The following is a 20,976-nucleotide window of genomic DNA, read 5'->3' on the forward strand; positions in this document are numbered from 1 at the left end:
TCTTCATACTTGCCCAAAGTATTCAGGGTTTGACCTGTGGAGTTTTTAAGTTTCACCCTGCTGGAAGCATTAAATGACATTTGAGATTCAGTCATTTTTACCAAACAAAGGCCAGTTCTAACTTTCAATTTCTAAAATCTGGAATATTTGGTACAACAAACTTTTATATTACAGAACATGTTTGCAAAAATGCATTTTCTTCCTTTCCCTCATGTATCGAAGTAAATCTGTTCACAAAGATGGTTGTCATGCCAACCCGACATTATTTATGTTTAGTCCTCCTGTCCCCTTACTGCTTCCAACAAGATTGTCTCCAAGACATACTGGATTTAGAAATGTCCTAAGATCATGTCAAGCAGCATTTAAAAGATAATGATGCCAATTTAAACATGAAGACTTATGTTTAGAGATTTATGCCACTTTGTCTCCTATTATCCTGTTTCCCAAGATAGTTTAAGCTGGCGGCTTTAATTCTAGATAAGTAGAAGAAAAGATGAGAAGGGGACATGTCTAGTGCTGTGTTTGGCTCATACAGGGTTGTTTCACTAATCAGATTGTCTGAGATTTACATAATGCTAGTTTTTCCAAGGAATATTTTGTAATTATTCTGTTGTTTTTGGTATATTTTGACTTTTGATTGAATTTAAATGCTTAGCCAATTTATTCATACAAGTTTAGAGAGATTTTGAACAAATGTGATTGGACTGACTTTTCAGTGAAGGAAGAGTTTAAATTCTAAGATTTAAAATTATTTTGTCAACAACTAAATACATATTTTTGTAGTTTTTGGATGTCCTATATTGACTGAAAGGCATAGGTAGTTTTTATTCTCTTATTGTCATAAGATGAAATCTTAGTTTATATGGCTGTCTATATCAAATAGCTTAAGATTTAAATTATTTAAAATAAGTTGAGTGATTCATTATACATCATTAAAATCTCATTAGGCAGATAGAATTGAAGCTCCATTATAGCTAATGATATTTTATATTTTATATGCCTTATAAGCTTTGCTTTGATTGGCTGTTTCTAAAGGTAAAGACTGATTTAAGGAAATAACTGTCAAAAACACACAATTTTTGACAGTCCTCCAATAGCATCAGGAGAATTTCACATGTAGGTTTCTTAAGAAAATTATTGTGGATCTTGGAGTTTTCAGTAGTAAATTTCAATCTATTTTTCTTTAAAGCTGCATTAGCTGCCAAATTTGTTCAGTTCTGATTCTACTGAATTTTGCTGATTCAAATAAGTTTGTAGTAATACAATTAAAGCAATAAATGCCGATGATACCTTCAAAATATTGTGAAAACATTGTTTTTTTAATCAAAGAATATTGATCTAATTATTTTTCGCCATTACTTTCGAAGATTACTGCAGGACAATCACCTGAACTACTTTCACTTTGGTGAAAAAAATAACAATAACGGATACACAGGTAAGCATGTGTCTTGTTTACATTTCATTTAATCTATTTCTTGATTAGTTTTCAAATAAATAATGAAAATTACTGATCATATTTGTACCACATTATATCACAATACGTAAATTACAAAAGGATCCTTGCGTTACATTCAAACTTTTTTTTTATGGCTTGAGTCTGTCAGTCTTACTTGCCATTTATTAACCACTTTAGCTTTGCAATCAGATTTTTTTAAAAGAAGCGACACTTACACCACATGCATGGATTAAGGTCACAAGAAGTTACATGCATAAAAAATTATCTAGGTTGACTTTTTGTCTTGCAAGACAATTAATGTATCGACACCTATTTCATGTATTTAATGCATTTTATTTGTGGATATCAAGTAAAATTGTACTAGAAAAGGGCAATTTAGTAGAAATAATTCAAAGTTAAGATGTATTTCAACATAAACAAAATTGTACAAAAGTGACAGCTAATGCAGCTTTAAGGTTTGACATTTGCATATTTGGGGCTTTAGTTACAGATGCTGCTGCTATTGGTTGGGAGATGTAATGTAGTAATAAAGAAACAATTGTGTAAAAAAAAACCTTATATAACTTCTCAATCTTCTATGCAAGTCCTATGGAAACTGTTTTAAATACTGATAAAAAATTTTAGAAAGTGAATGATCATGAGGAATTTTAATTACAGCAAATAAAATAGTTAACTCCAGGAAGTAGCTTGAATCCTTTGATTGAATGAACATTACCTGATGAAACTTATAGGTACTGGAGTTAAATTGGCAGATGACAAGGAGTTATTTACCTTCTTTTATTCCTTAGATATTTGAAATTTATGTCTGATAGAATGTTTAAAGGTTAACTACCTTAGTAAATTTATCCAGGTAAGACTTATCTCTATCTTCTAAAATTAACTATTTTACTTGCTGTAACACTGCCTTATTGATCAATGCAATCATTTGGGCTCCCTTTAGGCAAGTTTATTTGAACATTTTTGATAGCTTGCGTAAAATTGATTGTTTGAAATATTTAAAGAAATTTATTGGCGTTGAAAATTAATGAATAAACATTTTTGGAGCTCTCAACAGCACTGTGAAATTATTTTTTTTAAGATCTAGGCTGATAAACTTAATAACTGTGTTCTATGATCTAATGGCTAAGATGCCTTATTGTAAGTAGCAGTCTTTCTAAAAATCAGACAGAAGGTGATTCGAGCATGTTAAAAACCCACCAAATTCAGTTTTATTTTTTGTTCAGAAACAGTAACTGATCATGTAACTAGTCTTCGTTTTATATTTGGGGGTTGCGCTTTTGATATAAAATCATGTAGATTGTAATGGAGTTTGCACTTTTCTAGAATTATCGTTGTTGGTTTGGCTTCATTTGGTTGATTTTAGTGGGAGATAAAAGTATGATTTTCTAAAAATTGCAGATCTAAATGCAGAAAAGATTGTTGTCATGTGAAAGAACAGAAAATGCATCATTTATTTGGTGGGTTTTTTCTTGACCATGAATCACTTAACCATTGGCAGTGTCTGAATTTTATGTGGACTGGTACTTAATTACAGTTTTTATTATCAGTGAGTTTGGGAAAAAATATACATGGCACAAGCTTTATTTCTTAAAAAGCACCATACAATGATGAAAAAACCTTAATTTGACCAATCTAGATGGCAGTCAGAATAATTTGAATGTATGACATTTTCCATAGTTTTGCCTGATCTCACTGGCTTAAGTCATCTTATGTCAGCTTTTTCTTGTTGTTGCTAGAATGCTTCTTATCAGACACCACTAAACCTTGACCTCTAACCCCTTTTATTAGTTCAAACATGGATGTTTTAATGTAAACATTCTGGCTTATATCAATAGACAAGAACCCAATTCAACCCTTTCATAATCAAAAATTGCTACCATTGTGGTATAGATTCATATAGATTGGTATCTTAAACTGATGAAAAACTATTGGAAATTATTTGCCACTGTGTAATAGGAGATACTCCATGTTGTAGTTATAAAGAGATTATCGCTGTTTGAGGACTCGGAAAACATCTGTTAAAGAGGGAAATCTTATAAAAGTCTATATTAGCAAATTACTCCTGTATTTAACGATTCACTTGGCTGATTACCTATAGGTAAATGATCACATAATACCACGTAATTTTACCAAGTGATAGGTGTAGAATACGTGTACCTGTATTTAAACCACTCTTTATTGAACTTGAATGAGGATTACATACCCAGTGACACAGTGAAATATTTGGATAAGTACTTTATATAGTACTTGGATTTATTTTCAACTTTAAAGGTAAGGATTTATGTGATGATATTCTCATACAGATCTTAATTTTATGGTTTAATAGCCAATTTTTATGGTGCATTGAATGGCAAATAAAACTTGACCCCATTATTATAAAGCAAGTTTCTAGGTCATGTTTTACAGGTTGCTCTGGAAGTTTTCCATATTATTTGATACATACCTATTGCTTTAAATTTTAGAGGAATTAGTGTGTTTGATCGGGAAGTATTTAGTTTAAAAAAATGTATGTTTGTATTTCGAAATTACATTTGCAATCATCTAATTTATTCTTGTCCAAAAAGTAGGGCAATTGATGAAAAAATTGCCTCAGGCTGAAAGAAGCAGCTTTTATAATTTGAAATAATAATCAGTAGATTAAAATTTAAATGCAAAAAAAAAGGAAAATGCTGACTGAAAACTGGATTCATTTCTCTTGGAGCTTTTCATTTAGATTATGTTGAGCAGTATTTGTGAGTTATTAGAAATATAAATTATTTCTGTGACAGTCAAAATTAAAGACTGAAGTAACAGGAAAGTCAGACTAGAAATTTAGAATATTTTTTTTTATATGCAGGTTTTTATTTAAACCAGAAATGAGGTTTCTTTCTATAAAAAATATAAACTGTATGTTATATGTATGTAACAGAGAATTCATTTTTGTTTCCAAACAGTTTAAGCCTTGTAATACATCTATTCATCTGAACCTACCTACATGTAATACATCTATTCATCTGAACCTACCTACATGTAATACATCTATTCATCTGAACTTACCTACATGTAATACATCTATTCATCTGAACTTACCAAAATGTAATACATCTATTCATCTGAACTTACCAAAATGTAATACATCTATTCATCTGAACTTACCTACATGTAATACATCTATTCATCTGAACTTACTTACATGTACCTACTCAAAACTTTCAGACATGAATTCGAAAGGGGAAACAAACATAGTCTTAAGGCTGGCCTTTTTTATATTGTATCAAGTTCTGTTGAATGATTCTTCACTGAGGAAGTAAACCATTTTATGCTTGGTGAACTCCTATATCAAAAACCTTTCTATGTTAATAAAACCACTGTGCCATGTTATAGTTAAAGTGACATGTCTTTCAGTGAATTATATGTCATATTAATGAGACACTAGTGGACACTGTAGTTGACCAGGTAAGATTACTTTGGGTTTTCTTTTTGTGTTGAAAACAAACAAAATACAAGTGATCTGTTGCAATATCAGTTTTTTTTTTTTTTTGCAAAAGGTTGGAAAATGTCAAGCAAAACTTTGATGTAAAACTATAATTTTCAATAATTTTGATGTATTAAGAATCTTGTTTAGTGACTGTATATTGTTAACATATTAATTTTCAAGGTTGTTAATTTTCACGGATTCTGTCAGGTGAACACATTAACGGGTATTTTCGTGGTTTCAAAAAATGGTTAACATTTAAAAGTGTATAAAATCAATTTTGTGGGTACTATTTTTCACGATTTTCTGCCCAATGTGAAATTAGCAAAAATTAGTATGTTTGCAGTACGTGAATTATAACATTATGTAATGGAAATATTAGGCTCACCAGTCTTCTGTTTCTACTGATTAATGATAATTTTCCATTGAACACCTAAACAACACCCCCTCCACTGCCACCACTCCTGCCTTACAAAAGCATCACATGGTAGTATGACAGACCAATATATTTCATCTGATGAGCAGATAAAATTTTGTGATCATGTGAAATTCATGTGAAGAGAAGCCTTGATATGAAATTTCTGTGAATCTCACATAAGTTTTAAATTTCACATAAACTTATTACGTATATGAAAACTTATATGAATTTCACTTGAAGCTGAATTCACATGAATTTTTGCCTTTGTAAAATATGAAATCTTGTCAGAACCAATTCAATCAATCATAACTGCATTTATATGATTTTACTCCCTCTAAACAAGGAAAACCACTCAGTATGACTCTAATCAGCTGGACAATATTTAACCATTCATTTCCATGAAATTATTGTTAAGTATGGATTGATATTCAGTAGAGAAGGGGGTAACAGGTTCAATAGACTCCTGTTCTACAATCTCTTGCCTTTTTGTATTGATATTTTATGTACATCTATAGACTACAATCTCTGGGCATAGAAAACAATATTTTTTTTCTCATTTAAGTCCTAGAGGAACAATGATAAATATCAGAATCCCAGCATGCTATGTTTAGCTCTGTATGTTATATGTAAAGTATTGTATTTTGTCTTATTGATCAGGCGCATTATAAATGATGATGCTTTTGGGTAGATATATCTGTGAACAAGTTCTTTAGCTATGACATGCAAATATTGAAATAATAAAAGACATTTTATCATACGTGATCGATGTTCACTCTATTCAGGGCTGGATTCAGACACTTTGAAAAGGGGGTGGTGGTGGTAGGACATTATTTACCATTTTCTTGCAAATTTTACACATGAAAATGACAAATTTTTCAATAAAAAGGGGAGGTGCCAACTGCCTGCACCCCCCTCTGAATCCCCACTGATATTGATAATCTTTTTTTTTTATTAATATTTTACATCTATAATTATTTTATTCTTAGTGACATTGACATGCTGATATGTAATTATAGATCACATTGGCAGTTCATTCTGGATTTCTCTTATTGATCACTGGTATTCTTGCTTCACATGTTGAGTCTTTTTATACAAGTCTGTTGTTTACATTTGAGAGCCATCGTTTAGGTATTTTTTTAATGTAAATTTTAACCTACATCTAGGCTTTCTACTATACAAATAAAGAGTGTTGAATAACGCAGAGCTTTATTTCGCCACTGCATAATAATATCTCCTGGTTACCTTTTCATTTATGAGCAACATCAAAAACAGGAAACTGGTAACGAGTTTAAAGGTGTATGTATTAACCACTGCGCTCAAAAGATTGCTGAAAAAAATATACTTTTTTTGGCAAATTTTGCATGTTTATTTTAAAAATGTAGTTGCAGGATAAAAACAGACATGAACACTGTCGAAAATATCAATATATTTATTTGTATTCACTCCAAAACAGTCAGATTAGCTCGGGAAACCCTCGTGATCTGACTGTTTCTAAAGCTTGTCAAATAAATTTGATATTTTCTATCAATATATATGTGTTGTATATTTATGTGTTAGGTTAGTCTTTATTTCAAGTATTGCAACAACATTTATTTCAGCTTTTATATTTCAATGACTTGTATTTTCTTGCTCTGGAATTAGCTAAAATAAGTTGGTTTACAGAATCTTTGTTTTTGTTATTATTGGACATACATGTACATGTACCTGTCTCTAAGACTGATCTTGTCAAGTGAAGTATCAGTAATCAGCCTGAACAGCTGCTACTTTGTTTTTGTTCTGTTTCTTGCACTGTTGTAAATCTCTGATTCATGAATTTCCATGACAATCTGATCTTTTGGAATTGGGAACAAGAAAGACAGATCAGCCTCTTTCTAATTATTTCTTTTCATGTGGAGCCAGTATTTGATTTTTCTGTGGATTTCTACTGATCATGACAGATTTTACTGAAACTGAAAGGGAATGGCTTTCTATCTTTGAACAGTATCTGGCAATCATCAGACTTGTTTTAGAGTTGTTTGGGATTGTGGATATTTGTTGTTTATTTATGGAACACTAATTGATCATTTGTTACATCTCTGACAGCTCACTATTCTTTATGCCAGCAATTATTGTTCTGTTACTTCTACAATTTAAGAAATTTTGTGTAATTTGAGTGTGATTGGACATGAAGTTTTCATATAAAAGCTTGAATTTTCATGCTGCTATTTCAGCTCATTCTCTTTGACGGTTATTGAATTGATTACTTTACATAAACATTATACTAATTTAATGTGTGAGACGGTTTCAGATTGTGTTAGGCTAGGATGTTAAGTTTCTAATGCTTGGTGTCTTTGACAGTATTAGATAATGGGAGTATTATTTACACATATCACAATACATAACCTTTCCATCACTAATGAAAAACCTGTAGTGGATAATTTTTGCCGGTTGCTAATTTTTGCATATTTTAGTCCAGAAAGGCCAACATTTTTTACATTGGGCTTCAGTACTCAGTGCAATTCAGGAACTTCAATCAAAATTTTTTTGTATACCTTTTTGCTTTTAAATTTTACACCCACCAAAATAATATGCATTGGATTTAGGATTACAGCCATTTTGTAAGCCTGCCTTTTTAGGGACATATTTTCAGCTGTCTGCTTGTTTCTCGGTCCAGACCTCATATGAAAATTCAAAAATGCATAAGAGGATTTAATATTGTTTTGGCATAATGTTTGTCTTCATGAAAGGAAACTGTTATTTTAGTTTTGTCAATTTTGGCAGTTACAAATATTCCAAGATCTTCCCTACTTCTCTATAGTTAACATTCTTATATGTTGTGGTTGTATCTCTTGACCCTATTGTAGAGTATTTAATGGGTCTGCTTCATGTAGAACATTGGATACCCTATTTTTTGGACAACACTGATTAAGGAGGTAGACCTGGGGTAAGTGATATAACTTTTCAATCAGTGATATGTTTGTATCATATACAATTTCATGAAAGCCTCTCAAGCTTCTCTTTGAAACAGAATGAAATCAAACCCAGTTACTTTGATGCTGCCATGAGATGGTATAAAATGGTGAATACAAACGTTCCAATGATTTTTAAGAGTTGTGTCCCTTACCCCAGGTCTACTACCTTAAGTTAAATAATTGTCTACTGTTCTACCAAAGCAATATACTATGGTTGGATTACACAGAAACAAAACAAATTTTACTTTTAGTTGTTGTATTCTATTAGATAACCACTGGAATTGTTTACACTTATTGAAGACCTTTTGGTGATCTCTGAAAGTATTTACTATTTTGTATTTAGATTATATGCTGGTGCATTTGGTTGTTTTTCACCATATACCATATTTTTTTCCTATAAAAATCTTGAATTTCCTGTTTCATGACATGTAGCAGTCAAAATGTGGTGTGACTTATGAGAATGGCTGACTGATTAGTTGAATTTATAATCAAGCAACAGGAAAAAAGTAGAAAAACTTTGAGCAGAGCTCACTTAAGGATACCCCCGCTCTTCTACCCAGTAACCATATGGTCAAAAAGACGAAACATAATATTGCTTCAGTCTGAAATCAGATCCAACAATATTGCATACCTATATAAAACTTGTGTTAAAATATCAAGTGGCTTTGATATGTAGTGGAAAATAAAACTACAAAAAGTAGTGAATGGAAGAACAGATGCATGGACATCATGACACTATGATCACCATATACCTTCCAGTGACATGTGGAAGGGGGAATGTTATAATAAAAATGTAAATTGTTTAAAGAATCTGTACATATTAAATTTTGAAACGCTTGTTTAGAAGGACAAGCATGTGCAACAATCAGTTTTCATATGTGTGCTTTGAATTGTATGGAATTATAGATCTGATGTTGGTAACCTCCTGTTACAATTGATATAAGTAACAAGGTTGGTGGTATCTGTGTCTGTACACTTGAGTTATTTTGATCAAAGAGTTATCGTCTTATCATAACTTCCTATTGAGAGTGATTTATCGAAATCACAGGAAAATTGGAAATATGACCAATCTGTGTAATACCAAATTACATTTATGTAATCTATGATTGTGATTGGTTTAGATCTAAATCACTCATGATTTTTTCTACCATACTGTGGCACAATACAGAGTATCACTATATTATATTGTTAGGATATCGGTAACACAGATTTTTTTTAAATTGTAAATTTAGTGATTGGTAAAAACCCTGCATTATAGATTTTTTTTCTATTAATGTGCTCAATGTCAATGAAGTTTTTGTAAATTTGTAAATTATGCAACTATGAACTTGATTTAAGAAGTAGTGATTGCTTCTGAAATTACAGTAGACTGATGACTTTAAGATTTCTAAAAGCCATTATTTTTTATTTTATTATTTTTTATTTTTTGGGGGGGGGAGGTGGGCTGGGGTTGGGGATAAATAGAGTTTATTAAGTTTATCAGGAAATGACATTTTTGTACTATCAATAGACTCACAGATGAAGCAATGAGTTATAATATGAAAAGTTGCATTGTTAAATATTTAATGTGTATGTTTTTGTTGAACTTCATATGATGCTCTGCAGCTGAATTTATTAGCTCAAATGAAGTGAAAATATGATAAAACTACAATGGGTTTCTGTGTGTATAGCCAGGCCACGTCTTTGTGATCACTATGTTTGTTTAACAAAAACCTTTTATAATTTGTTTGTTTTTAGTGGCAGTAGACATTGATTGCTGATATTTATGTACAAATTTTAATTAATCTTTTCTCTCTTTTTCAGGTAAGTAAAAGCTTTAAAGATCAGATGACAAAAGGTGAAATGTTGGGTCAGTGTAAACACGACAGATATTTGGTCATGGATTAGTTTCGATCAAATTTTACACATTGTGTTACAAACTGATTAAGTGTCCTTCATGGAATATTTAAATATAGTGAAACACAGTCTTTCTGTATGGAGTAAAACTTTGTAGAGGTGTTTTGTAAGTTGATAAAAATGTTCAAAAGTCTACATGTGGGTAGGCATAAATCCAAGGTAAGGACAATTTATTTTTCCCCTTTTGGTATAACATGTATTTAATTCATAACTATGCAAAAAAAAAAATGGCTTGTTGAAGGTTGAATTTCGTAATCTTTAAATTAGGTCAATATTAGGGGCCAAGTAATCAATCTGATTATCATGAAACTTTAAAAACTATCTACAGTATTATTAATTTTTTTTGTGAATTCTTTATGAATTGATTATCAATTTCATTACAAAGTCAATATTGAAAACCACATTGTCAGGTTCCATTAAATGTGTATTAACGAAGGCTAAAACTTCAATCTGAAATCTGAAGTTTGAATTCTCAGTTACTTGTAGTAGATTTATAAGTTGGTATCCATGAACCATTTTTAGTTATTGTATGGTAAAAATTTCTTCAAGTTGTATTCTTAGCTACCAGAATTGGTTTGTCACTTTTATACTGTGACTTCCATGCTGATAAACTTGTCTGGAATAAGTTTTGAATTTACTATTTTCTAATTTTGCTTTAATTTTCATACAGCTTGACCAGTGTGGAAAAACATGTTCTCATCACTAGTGACTTTTTTGTTCTCAGAGTTTGATTGGCTTAGAAATCTATTGTCTTGGACTCCATCTTGAATCACTTCGATTGCCATTGTAGTTATATTTCAGTTAAATGAGATAATTTTGGTGTTTTCTAACCTTAAATGAGAACTATGAAGGGACTCTGGAAGATTTGAAGTGAAAAAACCTTTGAAATCATCTGTTTTCCTTTGTTTGGGAAAATCATTTTTATGACACATATAGTGAATGGTGGTCAAGCAAGCAAGGGGGGGAAATCATTTTTGTAACACATTTCAGTTTCTTCGCAACTTCTAATGGCAGCACCTTGATTTTTGGTATCCAGCATCAGGTACAGGTCCCATATGGTTGGATATGATTTCAGGACTGTCTACTTCCTGTTTAAAGAAATTCTCCCATTTCTGCCTTTGACCCATGTGAAACCATGTGACCCTCTACAATAACTGTACATGTGTTGGATGTCTATGATTCTCTACAGTAAGTGTACATGTGTGGGATATCTATGATTCTGTACAATAGGTGTACATGTGTGAAATATCTGATTCTCTACAGTAGATGTACATGTGTGGGATATCTGATTCTCTACAATAGGTGTACATGTGTGGGATATCTGATTCTCTACAATAGGTGTACATGTGTTGGATATCTGATTCTGTACAATAGGTGTACATGTGTTGGATATCTATGATTCTGTACAATAGGTGTACATGTGTGGAATATCTATGATTCTCTACAATAGCTGTACATGTATGAGATCTCTACAGCACAGCAGTTCCTTGCTATTACCTAATACTCTGTAATAATATTCTGACTTTGTTCCATAAATCTAATGTATTGGTACCAATTCTTCTGGTATCTTCATCTGGCTACAGTATTCTGACTTGGTTCCTATTGTCATAAATCTAATGTATTGGTACCAATTCTTCTGGTATCTTCAAGCTACAGTGGAATGACTTCCTCACATTTGAATGCAAGATCAAAGACTACAAAAGGTCAATGGAAATCTCAGAAGAATATGATTATCTCTGGGTATCTTTTATATTCATAACTTGTACCTTACTAAAAGCTTTATATTGATTTGGTGATATTAATGGGCTCTAGTATTTTCATGGTAGACTATCGGTAATTTAATGGTCAGAGTTAGGAAATAAGATCTGTTTTTTAAGATATGAACCTGATATAAATCTAATGGACTGTAATGACATTTGAAAGGTTATTAATGGAAGCTGAGAGGATTTGGATGATTTTTATTTTTCATTGGTCATACAGTTGTCTGACACCTTTTGTGGTAAATTGTTGTTGGATCAATTTATAACTGAATTGTTATTTTATGCTATTCAATGTTGTATTTTTTTTCTGTCAAAAATCCATTGAAGTGTTTAATGTCATATTGAATTGATAATTCCTAAGGATCGTTCTGGAGTTATCAAGCCATTTTTTAAGAAGTAAAGTCATCAAACAGGAAGTTAATGTTGCTTTGGTCTGAAATTAATTCCATTGTATTACATAATAAGCTTATGTCAAAATTTCATGTGGCTGTGATGAATAGTTGGGGTGAAAACTGTATCAAATAAGTTGCGTTTTGCTAACAAAAGGACCTGAACTGACAAACAGACAGACGGACACTGCGATCCCTATATACTTCCCACTTTAAAATGGAAGGTATTAGAAAAGATGATTATATGGTCGAACCTTGTTAAGTTGAAGTGGAAGGGACCAGGCAAAAATGTTTGAGTTATGCAAGGTTTGAGTCATCCAATTTTGAGTGTAACTCAGAAATAGTTTGGTCAATGATTGTTTCTGCATGTACATCATTTGTTGTACGTGTACATGTATTTCACTTTACTGGGTACTTTGTGATGTCTTGCGTTTCATATTGAAGATATTATTTTGTGTGTTATAGATTATGTTTTAAATACTGAATGGCATAGAATGTTTTAGGAAAATTTCCGTTTCATATTTTTAACATCGAAAACGTCATAAGTTTATAACATGCTTTGTATGACTCACAATAAGCAGTAAATTCAAGCAATGTGCTCTACATTACTACAATGAAATTACAGATTTACTAGCGAAAAGAATGTAGTCATTGAAATACACTTACTATTGTCTGTTTGATGTTTAATTAAATGTTCAGAAACCTTTACAATTCATCTGTATTTTTTAATTTTTATTAATTGTCCAGTGTCAATGTTAGTGTGAATTCCTATGTGTCAATAAATAATTTCAAAAGCCATGCTTATCATTGTAAAAAAAATACACTTTGATCATGGTATGCAATAAAGCATCTGTTTCCTGACTAATTAGTTGACTTGGAGACATCTGGGTTAATTAACCTTGAAGTCCTGTTGAGGGGACTGATTGAAAACTTTCAGTTATCTGAGTTAAGTCATCCAAGTAAAATTGTATTGGAGTAAGGGGAGTTTTGCTGGCACTTCGGAATTGGTTTGAGTTATGTGAGAGTTCTACACATCAATGTTCTCCTGTATGTCAAAGTTGAGAAATCAAGTTATTCTTGCTAGATCATGTAGTACAAACATATTCATATATTTGGATGGGAATAATTGTGTTGGAGTTTACCAGAATAAAAAATCCAAGAATATATCTTTTTATGTTAGATTGTCAGATGTCTATATAAATCTTTATCACTTTGTTATGCTTCTAAAAAAACTTGACTAGAATGTAGTATGGATAAAAATCCTTTGAACAAGATGGCAGGCAGAGCAAACAGAATCTTCAACTTTAAAGTTGGACTCTTTTTGAACTTATTGTGCAATTTTTTTGTATGAAGAAGTTTTAAAGGATTGTAAGGTAATAATGAAGCCTGGGATGGTCACTGGCAATGTTCTGCTGGCTTCTGTGTCTATAAGGTTCCGCTTATTGCCAAAGATTTGAAGGATTCAGGCTCCTTGGAAATATTGATCTTTTACTTCAATATATCAGACTCTTTATCTGGGAAAAGTAAATGAAAAAGAGTAAATAGCTGTTATGGTGACCTTCCCTATGGTACCAGTAAAGAAAGATAACTCAAAATCACAACAGTACCTTACAGGATTTATTTCAGGTTGTGTTTAAAAATCAGAAGACCTCTTGTCAAAACTGTGTTACCAATGTCCTCTGTTTTTTGTAAGGAAAAAAAAATTTGTTTTACAATTTAAAGACCTTGAACTCCACTACGCATTGTACTTCAAGTAGTTTGTTTATCAACATATTATGTATCTTTCCTAAGTAAAAAATTACCAGTGTTTTTTTTTCCTGTCAAAAATATCTATATTGATTCTTGTCTTTAATTTTCCATTATCTTTTCAATTTTTTTATCCTTGAACTTTGGGTTTAAAAGACATAGATTAAACATGGGATCATTACACTGTGTCAATACAGGAAAAGATTTTATTATTCTTTTAACCCCCTTAGTTGTAAACATGTTTACACTAAACTTTCAAAGACTTTGAAGGCAGAAAAGATAACAAATATGAATATTAATGATGGATATAAATGGCTGGTTGAAGTGTTAAGTTCCATTGGATTATACTGCAGTTACTAATATAACTGTATGATTCATTCATGAAGCCATTTTTAGTGACAGAAATGTTGGATGAATTTTTGTTTTTTTATTTTTCTTTTTTCCAAACATCCGGTCACTTCAAGATCTAGGAGGTGTAGCGAGGTGAAGCTTCAAATGTGCCTTTGGTTAACATACCTACAACCCCAAAAGCTTATTCTTATTCTACAGCAGCTATCTTCTTTGTTGGTAAAAATTCTTCTTTTAAACCATCTTTTGAACAGATAATCCAAAGCATATTAATATTAATTTTTATATTCAAAGATATTTACAATTGAAAAGTATGATTTTTTTTCCATCTCGGCATATGGACTTGGTAGTTCAGAATGGCTTCCAGTCAGTTCAAATTCCTTCAATTGACCAATTAAATTTGAGTGTGACGTCACATTGAAAATGGGATGAAAGGTTCAAATTATTTTTCTGTCTTTATAACAAAGTTAAGAGGCATGTCAAATTTTTTTTGTCATTCTTTATATCCAAGGATGTGCTTGAGGTTTTTATAACATAATATGAATTTTTTTATCTTAATATTTCTGGCTGAGCAAGGCATCACAACAACCCAAAACATACAATTGATTCCAGGCATAGTCTGACAGGCTAAGATTTAATATAAATACTATATATATATATATACACGTCTGATAGCAGGCAATTTTTTTGCATGGCCTTTGAGTACTTTGCAAAACTAAGCATCCCCCAGATAATAAGGGTCAAAATTTTTTGTATACCGTTTTGCCTAACCCTGCTATATGATATATAAATATAATTTAGGCTATATTATTTTCTTCTATAGTATTATATCCCATCTAAACCAAACCCCATTTGGACTGAGGGATTTCTCAGGTTTGGATTACACAGACTCCAATTGAATATTGAATCATGTTAATATGAAGTGACTTTAGAATATTTATGGTTTACACTGGTTACTAGTTTATCAAGGGTTCTGTTTAAGACAGGTTTCAATGTACTTTATTGTAAAGGGTGCACATGACAAGGTGTGTAAAGGATGCACATAACAAGGTGTGTAAAGGGTGCACATGTCAAGGTGTGTAAAGGGTGCACATGAGAAGGAGTGTAAAGGTGCACATGTCAATATTTGGAAAGGGTCACATATCAAGGTGTGTAAAGGGTGCACATGAGAAGGAGTGTAAAGGGTGCACATGTCAAGATGTGTAAAGGGTGCACATAACAAAGTGTGTAAAGGATGCACATGACAAGGTGTGTAAAGGATGCACATGAGAAGGAGTGTAAGGGGTGCACATGTCAAGATGTGTAAAGGGTGCACATATCAAGGTGTGTAAAGGGTGCACATGAGAACGAGTGTAAAGGGTGCACATATCAAGGTGTGTAAAGGGTGCACATGTGAAGGTATGTAAAGGGTGCACATGTGAAGGTGTGTAAAGGGTGCACATGAGTAGGTATGTAAGGAGTGCTCATGACAGTGTAAAGGCTGCACATTAAGGTATGTAAATGGCGCACATGTGTATATATACAAGTTTTTTCTTGGAATGCTGTCACCTCTTTCATCACAAAAAATCTAACTGTCCTTCAGACCAAAGTGTTGAAGTAGTTACATGTAATTATAAAAGCATTCTAAATGAAAAAAATAAACATTTTTGTTGAAGTTCAAAGTAGCTGTGAAAACCTTTAAGCACAATCAGACTAATCCATGTATCAACCTAAATTATTAAATGACCAATAGGTATACACATGTCCTTCACATTCTGTCTATTGACCTTGATTAAATTTGGTAACCTTTGTGTTCCTAAAGGTCAATGCCTTTAAATATTAGATCATTGATTTAAACAGTCATTGACAAGTCTAGTCCCATATATCATGTTATATTTATCAATTAAAACTTCTCTAAATATAATCTTGGTCTGGTTCATGAACACCCCCTTATAAATGTAAAGCTGTTTTTGCTAAAAAAAAAAAAATGTACTTATGTGTTTGTTTATATAGAAGAAACACTTTCCTAGCAGTTACATCATACCAAGCCCCTGAAGCAGTCCAGGTGCTTTAATTATTTGTTTTGGGGGCTTGGTATGATGTAACTGCTAAAAAATTGTTTCCTCTATATAAATAAACAGTTTACATCTTAATGTATCTGTGTTAGCATCATGTAGGTTCTCTCCAAGAAAAAATCAATCTTACAAATAGTTCCACATTATTTGGTTCATGTATTAGTAGTATACTTGTAAGTTAAGTACCAGTCCATATAAAATTCAGACACGGCTCATGGTATAGTGATTCATGCTGTAGAAAAACCCATGGAACAAACAATGTTATTTCGGTATGCATATGCTATATTTTTATGTGACAATAGTCCTTTCTGTATTTAGATCTACTTTTGAGAAAACTGCACTTCAATCTCCCACTAAAACCAACCAGATCAAACCAAATCAAGAATGATAACTCTTGCAAAGTGCTAATTTCATGTACAATCTATATAATTTTTATCTCTAAAGTGCAACACCCAAATGAAAAACTAAGACTGTTTATATGGTCTATAGCTGTTTCTGGACCAGATATAAAAGTGAATTTGGTGGGTTTTTGACATGCATGAATCACCTCCTGCCTGATTTTTATAAAGACTGCTACTTAATATTGTTTTCCTGATCAACTTTGAAGATGGTGCTATAGTATCCTGATCACAATTAACTCAGGTGTGGATCCGAAGACTTTGGAAACAGGGAATTCCAGGCACAAGTTTGCACAAAATTAAATAACAAAAATTTGACAGAATGGAGAAGGAGATAGGGTTCCAATTTCCGATCTCCAGAAACCACCCTTAAATCCATCACTGATACATGGAATTTGACAATTTGAAAGTATAAAAATGAAGAAAAAAACATGGTGATTGTTGGTTAACTTAGCCATGAAGCATAAATTGATACTGTTTAAGAATACATTTTTCTACTTTATAAGTTGGTAGTGATTTCACTTTACATCAAAGGTTCTTACCTGCATTTAGATTTCATAAAAACTGAACCTTATGAACTATATCTACTTGACCTGTTTGAACCTGTGTGACATTGACCCATGTTTACAGAAGAAGCAGGTCCTGTGGTGATGATGATGGTAGATTTACAGACAGATATTATGGTCATTAGCATCATGGTGGGCAGGAAATACTTAATTGATACATGACTCTCCAATAATGTTAGGGCCTATTTTTAGCATGTTTAGATATTTTATCATATTATAAAATTGTAGACATTGGATTATTTTTTGTTATTGAAGAGTTAATCCTTTGGATTCTAAAAGAGGGAGGGGGGGCTAGCAATTTTTGGAAATAAATATTCTGGAATTAAGTTTAAAGTAAGACCTGTAGAAAATAAATAAAGCTCCAAAGATCTGCAAAGACGCACAAAGCTTCAGTTCTTTAACAGCAGTGTCAAGGCAGTCTTGTTGTATGGTGTTTAAACATGGAGGACCACTGTCACTACAGTCAAAAGAATACAAGACATTCACATAAATACATGTTTGAGATGCATCTCCCATATCTTTTGGCCAAATACAATTAGCTAAGCAGAATAATGGGATACAACTAAACAAAAACAAGTAGACCAAGAGCTTCTACGGAGACATTTTAGATAGGTACGCACACACTGAGGAAACCACCATCCAACATCATACGATAGGCCCTTATGTGGAGCTCTCAAGGAAAAAGTAAACGAGGTAGACCCTGTCACAATTGGAAAAGGGATTTGGAGGCAGACATGAAAAGACTGGGAAGGAACTGAAGTGAACTGGAAAGAACAGCCCAGGACAGGGTGAAATGGAGACAACTTGTAGGCAACCTTAATGCACTAGGAGGGGTAAAAGGCAAAAGTGATAGTGAACTGTTTTTTATTCCTTAAATTGCAAGTCTTCATAATTTGATTACAGATTATTGACAAAACACAGATTTTAAATTAGGGACTGTGATAAAGTGCTTTTGATAAGTTCCAATATCATGACACATTAATTCCATAGAGACATACTTCCTGGTAGCTTATTATTGTTTAACCATCTGTTAGTGTTGTAATTACTAGAAATGAACATTTGTCATCATCATAATGCATAAACATTAGAATCAGGTTAACATGTGTACTGACTCACTTCACAGGGTTTATATAGATCCAGAAATTTTCCCAAAATAATATACAATGATATTTTCTTTTGTTTAAAGATGCTGTTTCTGAGATTATCTAATGATTAAATGTGAACCTTTGTAGCTGGCAACATCAGTTTCATGTATCCATTTCATAAATCTGAATAAATAAATTAGAGGTTAGTCATTGCAGAACATGTCATAGTTTTCCTTTCCTCTTTCATCTACCCCAGAATTGACCTTTATGAGCAACTCGGCAGGTGTTTCTAGAAAGGCAGAGGATGCTTACCCTACCAGTGCACCTGGTCCATGCTCTAAGTTTTTAGTGGAGTCCGAGTTGCTCATTTGCCTTTGTTACTTTGTATGTATGATTTTAGTTACTTTATGTTCTTTGCTGTGTATGTCTGTTGTCCACATCTGGTCTTTTTCCCTGGATTACATTCTTTTGATTACCGCTATAACCTTGGTTCCCTTGATTACTCTTGTACTTTATTGAACAAAAAAAAGTCAAAATTTTACTTTTGACAAGTCAAGATCGTATTTAATAGACCTTAATTTCCTGACAAGAGTTAAGTGTCTATCAGTCAGAGGTACTTTCCTCTTCAAAAATTTAAAATTTTACTTTGAACAAGTTGAAATTGTACTTAATAGACCTTGTCTCCTGATGAGAGTTCTGTGTCTTTCATCTTTTGTTACTGGTGAAGAGATTTTGTCTTAACAAATTTTTACATTAGTTATAAGTTGAGACATATGTTGCAGCATTCTTTTGGTTTGGTTTTGGTTTTTATAGCAAACTCTGTTTCAGATTCCCTTTGTTCAGTGGTCAAATCGAAGGAATGAAACATGGGTTATACTTCCTAAGTCTGATTCATAAACTGGTGAATCCATCACATACTGGTACAGCAATCAGATGTATTTGCAAGTCAATTTATCACATCATGTTCTAGCAATCAGTACTACCAAGTAGAAATCTTATTTGATTGCTATGTCAAAGAAAAATCTTCTAGATACTTGATGTGAATTACAGACTAGCTAAAAGTACCTTTAACCTCACACTGTGTATATTATAGCAAAGTGCATAAGAAAATCAGCTGGTCAATTTGTTGGTAGGAAATTCTGACTGTATACAGCTGTTTCAGTGTCAAACTTTTAATTGATTAATGACTAAAGGGCTATAGAAGGGTCTGAAAAATTCCCAACCATATTAGAACTGTCAAATTTGCGATGCAAATTTTTGGTCGTTCCTTCTGCAGGACTTTGCATTGCAAATTTGACAGGAAATCAAATACTTGTTAATTTGTTCATTAATTGCTTAATACAAGCAAGTCATTTTGGCTTATTAATGTTTGGTGAAGAGGGTGGATGGAAGTTCTTTCCACTTTACTGATCTGTGTTGAAGTCCATCTTTCTGGTTTAATAATAAATGGCTTTGGTATCAAATCTATCTGGTTACATTATAAGGTACTATGAAAGTACTGTTGTTCGTAGGGTACCTGTTTTCGTGGTTTTTGTGGGAAGGCCGAACCATGAAATTTGGTTCCCAACAAAAAGGAGATTTCCATCGATTGATGTATACTGAAAACCTTAAAACCACAAATTCAAGAACCTTTGAACTTTTGTTTCTTCCCTAATACTCGAAAATTGGTATCCATGAATTAAAGTACTTTCACAGTTCTCAGATAAAGCTTTTGAAAAATTAATTTAACAATTTGATAACACTTTAACTTATGGGTAGAAAAATGTAGGTTTACAGTGAGCCTACCCATTTTTTCATATTTGAAATTTTATGTATATTTAGTTTGGTCATTTCTTACTATTAGAGTGCTACAATAGATGCGATCTGTTTAAAGTGTCGCCTAATGTTTAAGATATCAGGTCTTCAAAGGAATTGCCATTTCCTTCATAAAACGAGGTCCCTATGCCCAAGCAGCCCTCTTCTTGAAGGTCAATGTCCCTTTAAAAGTACATAATTAGATTTTTTATGCTAAGATTATAAAATTGTGTAGCAGGCTATAGGAAATAAGTTGACAACTATATGTTAGTGATATTTATAGGAGATTATTTGAATATAATAACTGCAGTGTACTGCACAATGACTGCACCATATGGTAATATTAAGCTATTTATATGTTAGAAATAATGTTAGAAAGAATGTTTCATTAGCAAGTCTGTGTAATGTTCTTGAACTTTGGAGAGTCTGTTTTGTTCCATGGTAAGTAATGCAGTTGTTAAACAATCCTGTGGTCCTTTTCACAAAAAATCGGAAATGTAAAATTAGTCATAAGTTAAGACGTCACAATACTTTTACTATGACATCATAACTTACTACTAATTTTACACTTACGATTTGTTGTGAAAAGGACCACTGGCCTTGATCCTGGGAGAGTGTAATAAAGTTTGTAGGGATATGGAATCTGTCTATCTGTTTGTAT

At 32.2% G+C, this 20,976-nt stretch overlaps 1 protein-coding gene across 15 annotated transcripts in view; it reads left to right on the forward strand.

Annotated features, from left to right (window-relative positions):
• LOC148603241 (5'-AMP-activated protein kinase subunit gamma-1-like) overlaps positions 1-20,976 on the forward strand; it is a 215,845-nt gene that overhangs the window by 118,502 nt on the left and 76,367 nt on the right. Inside the window, exon 1 of one of the 15 annotated variants that reach the window (XM_088552491.1) lies at positions 3,575-3,727. The exons of the other annotated variants lie outside the window; for them this stretch is intronic. The gene's annotated coding sequence lies outside the window, so the exon portion shown is untranslated. Of the gene's footprint in view, positions 1-3,574; positions 3,728-20,976 lie in introns of those variants that run through there. 15 annotated transcript variants of the gene reach the window in all.

Source organism: Perna viridis, chromosome 11, assembly GCF_037379345.1.
Source record: "Perna viridis isolate PV_CMFRI_1.1 ecotype Kerala chromosome 11, ASM3737934v1, whole genome shotgun sequence".
Lineage (NCBI taxonomy): Eukaryota > Metazoa > Mollusca > Bivalvia > Mytilida > Mytilidae > Perna > Perna viridis.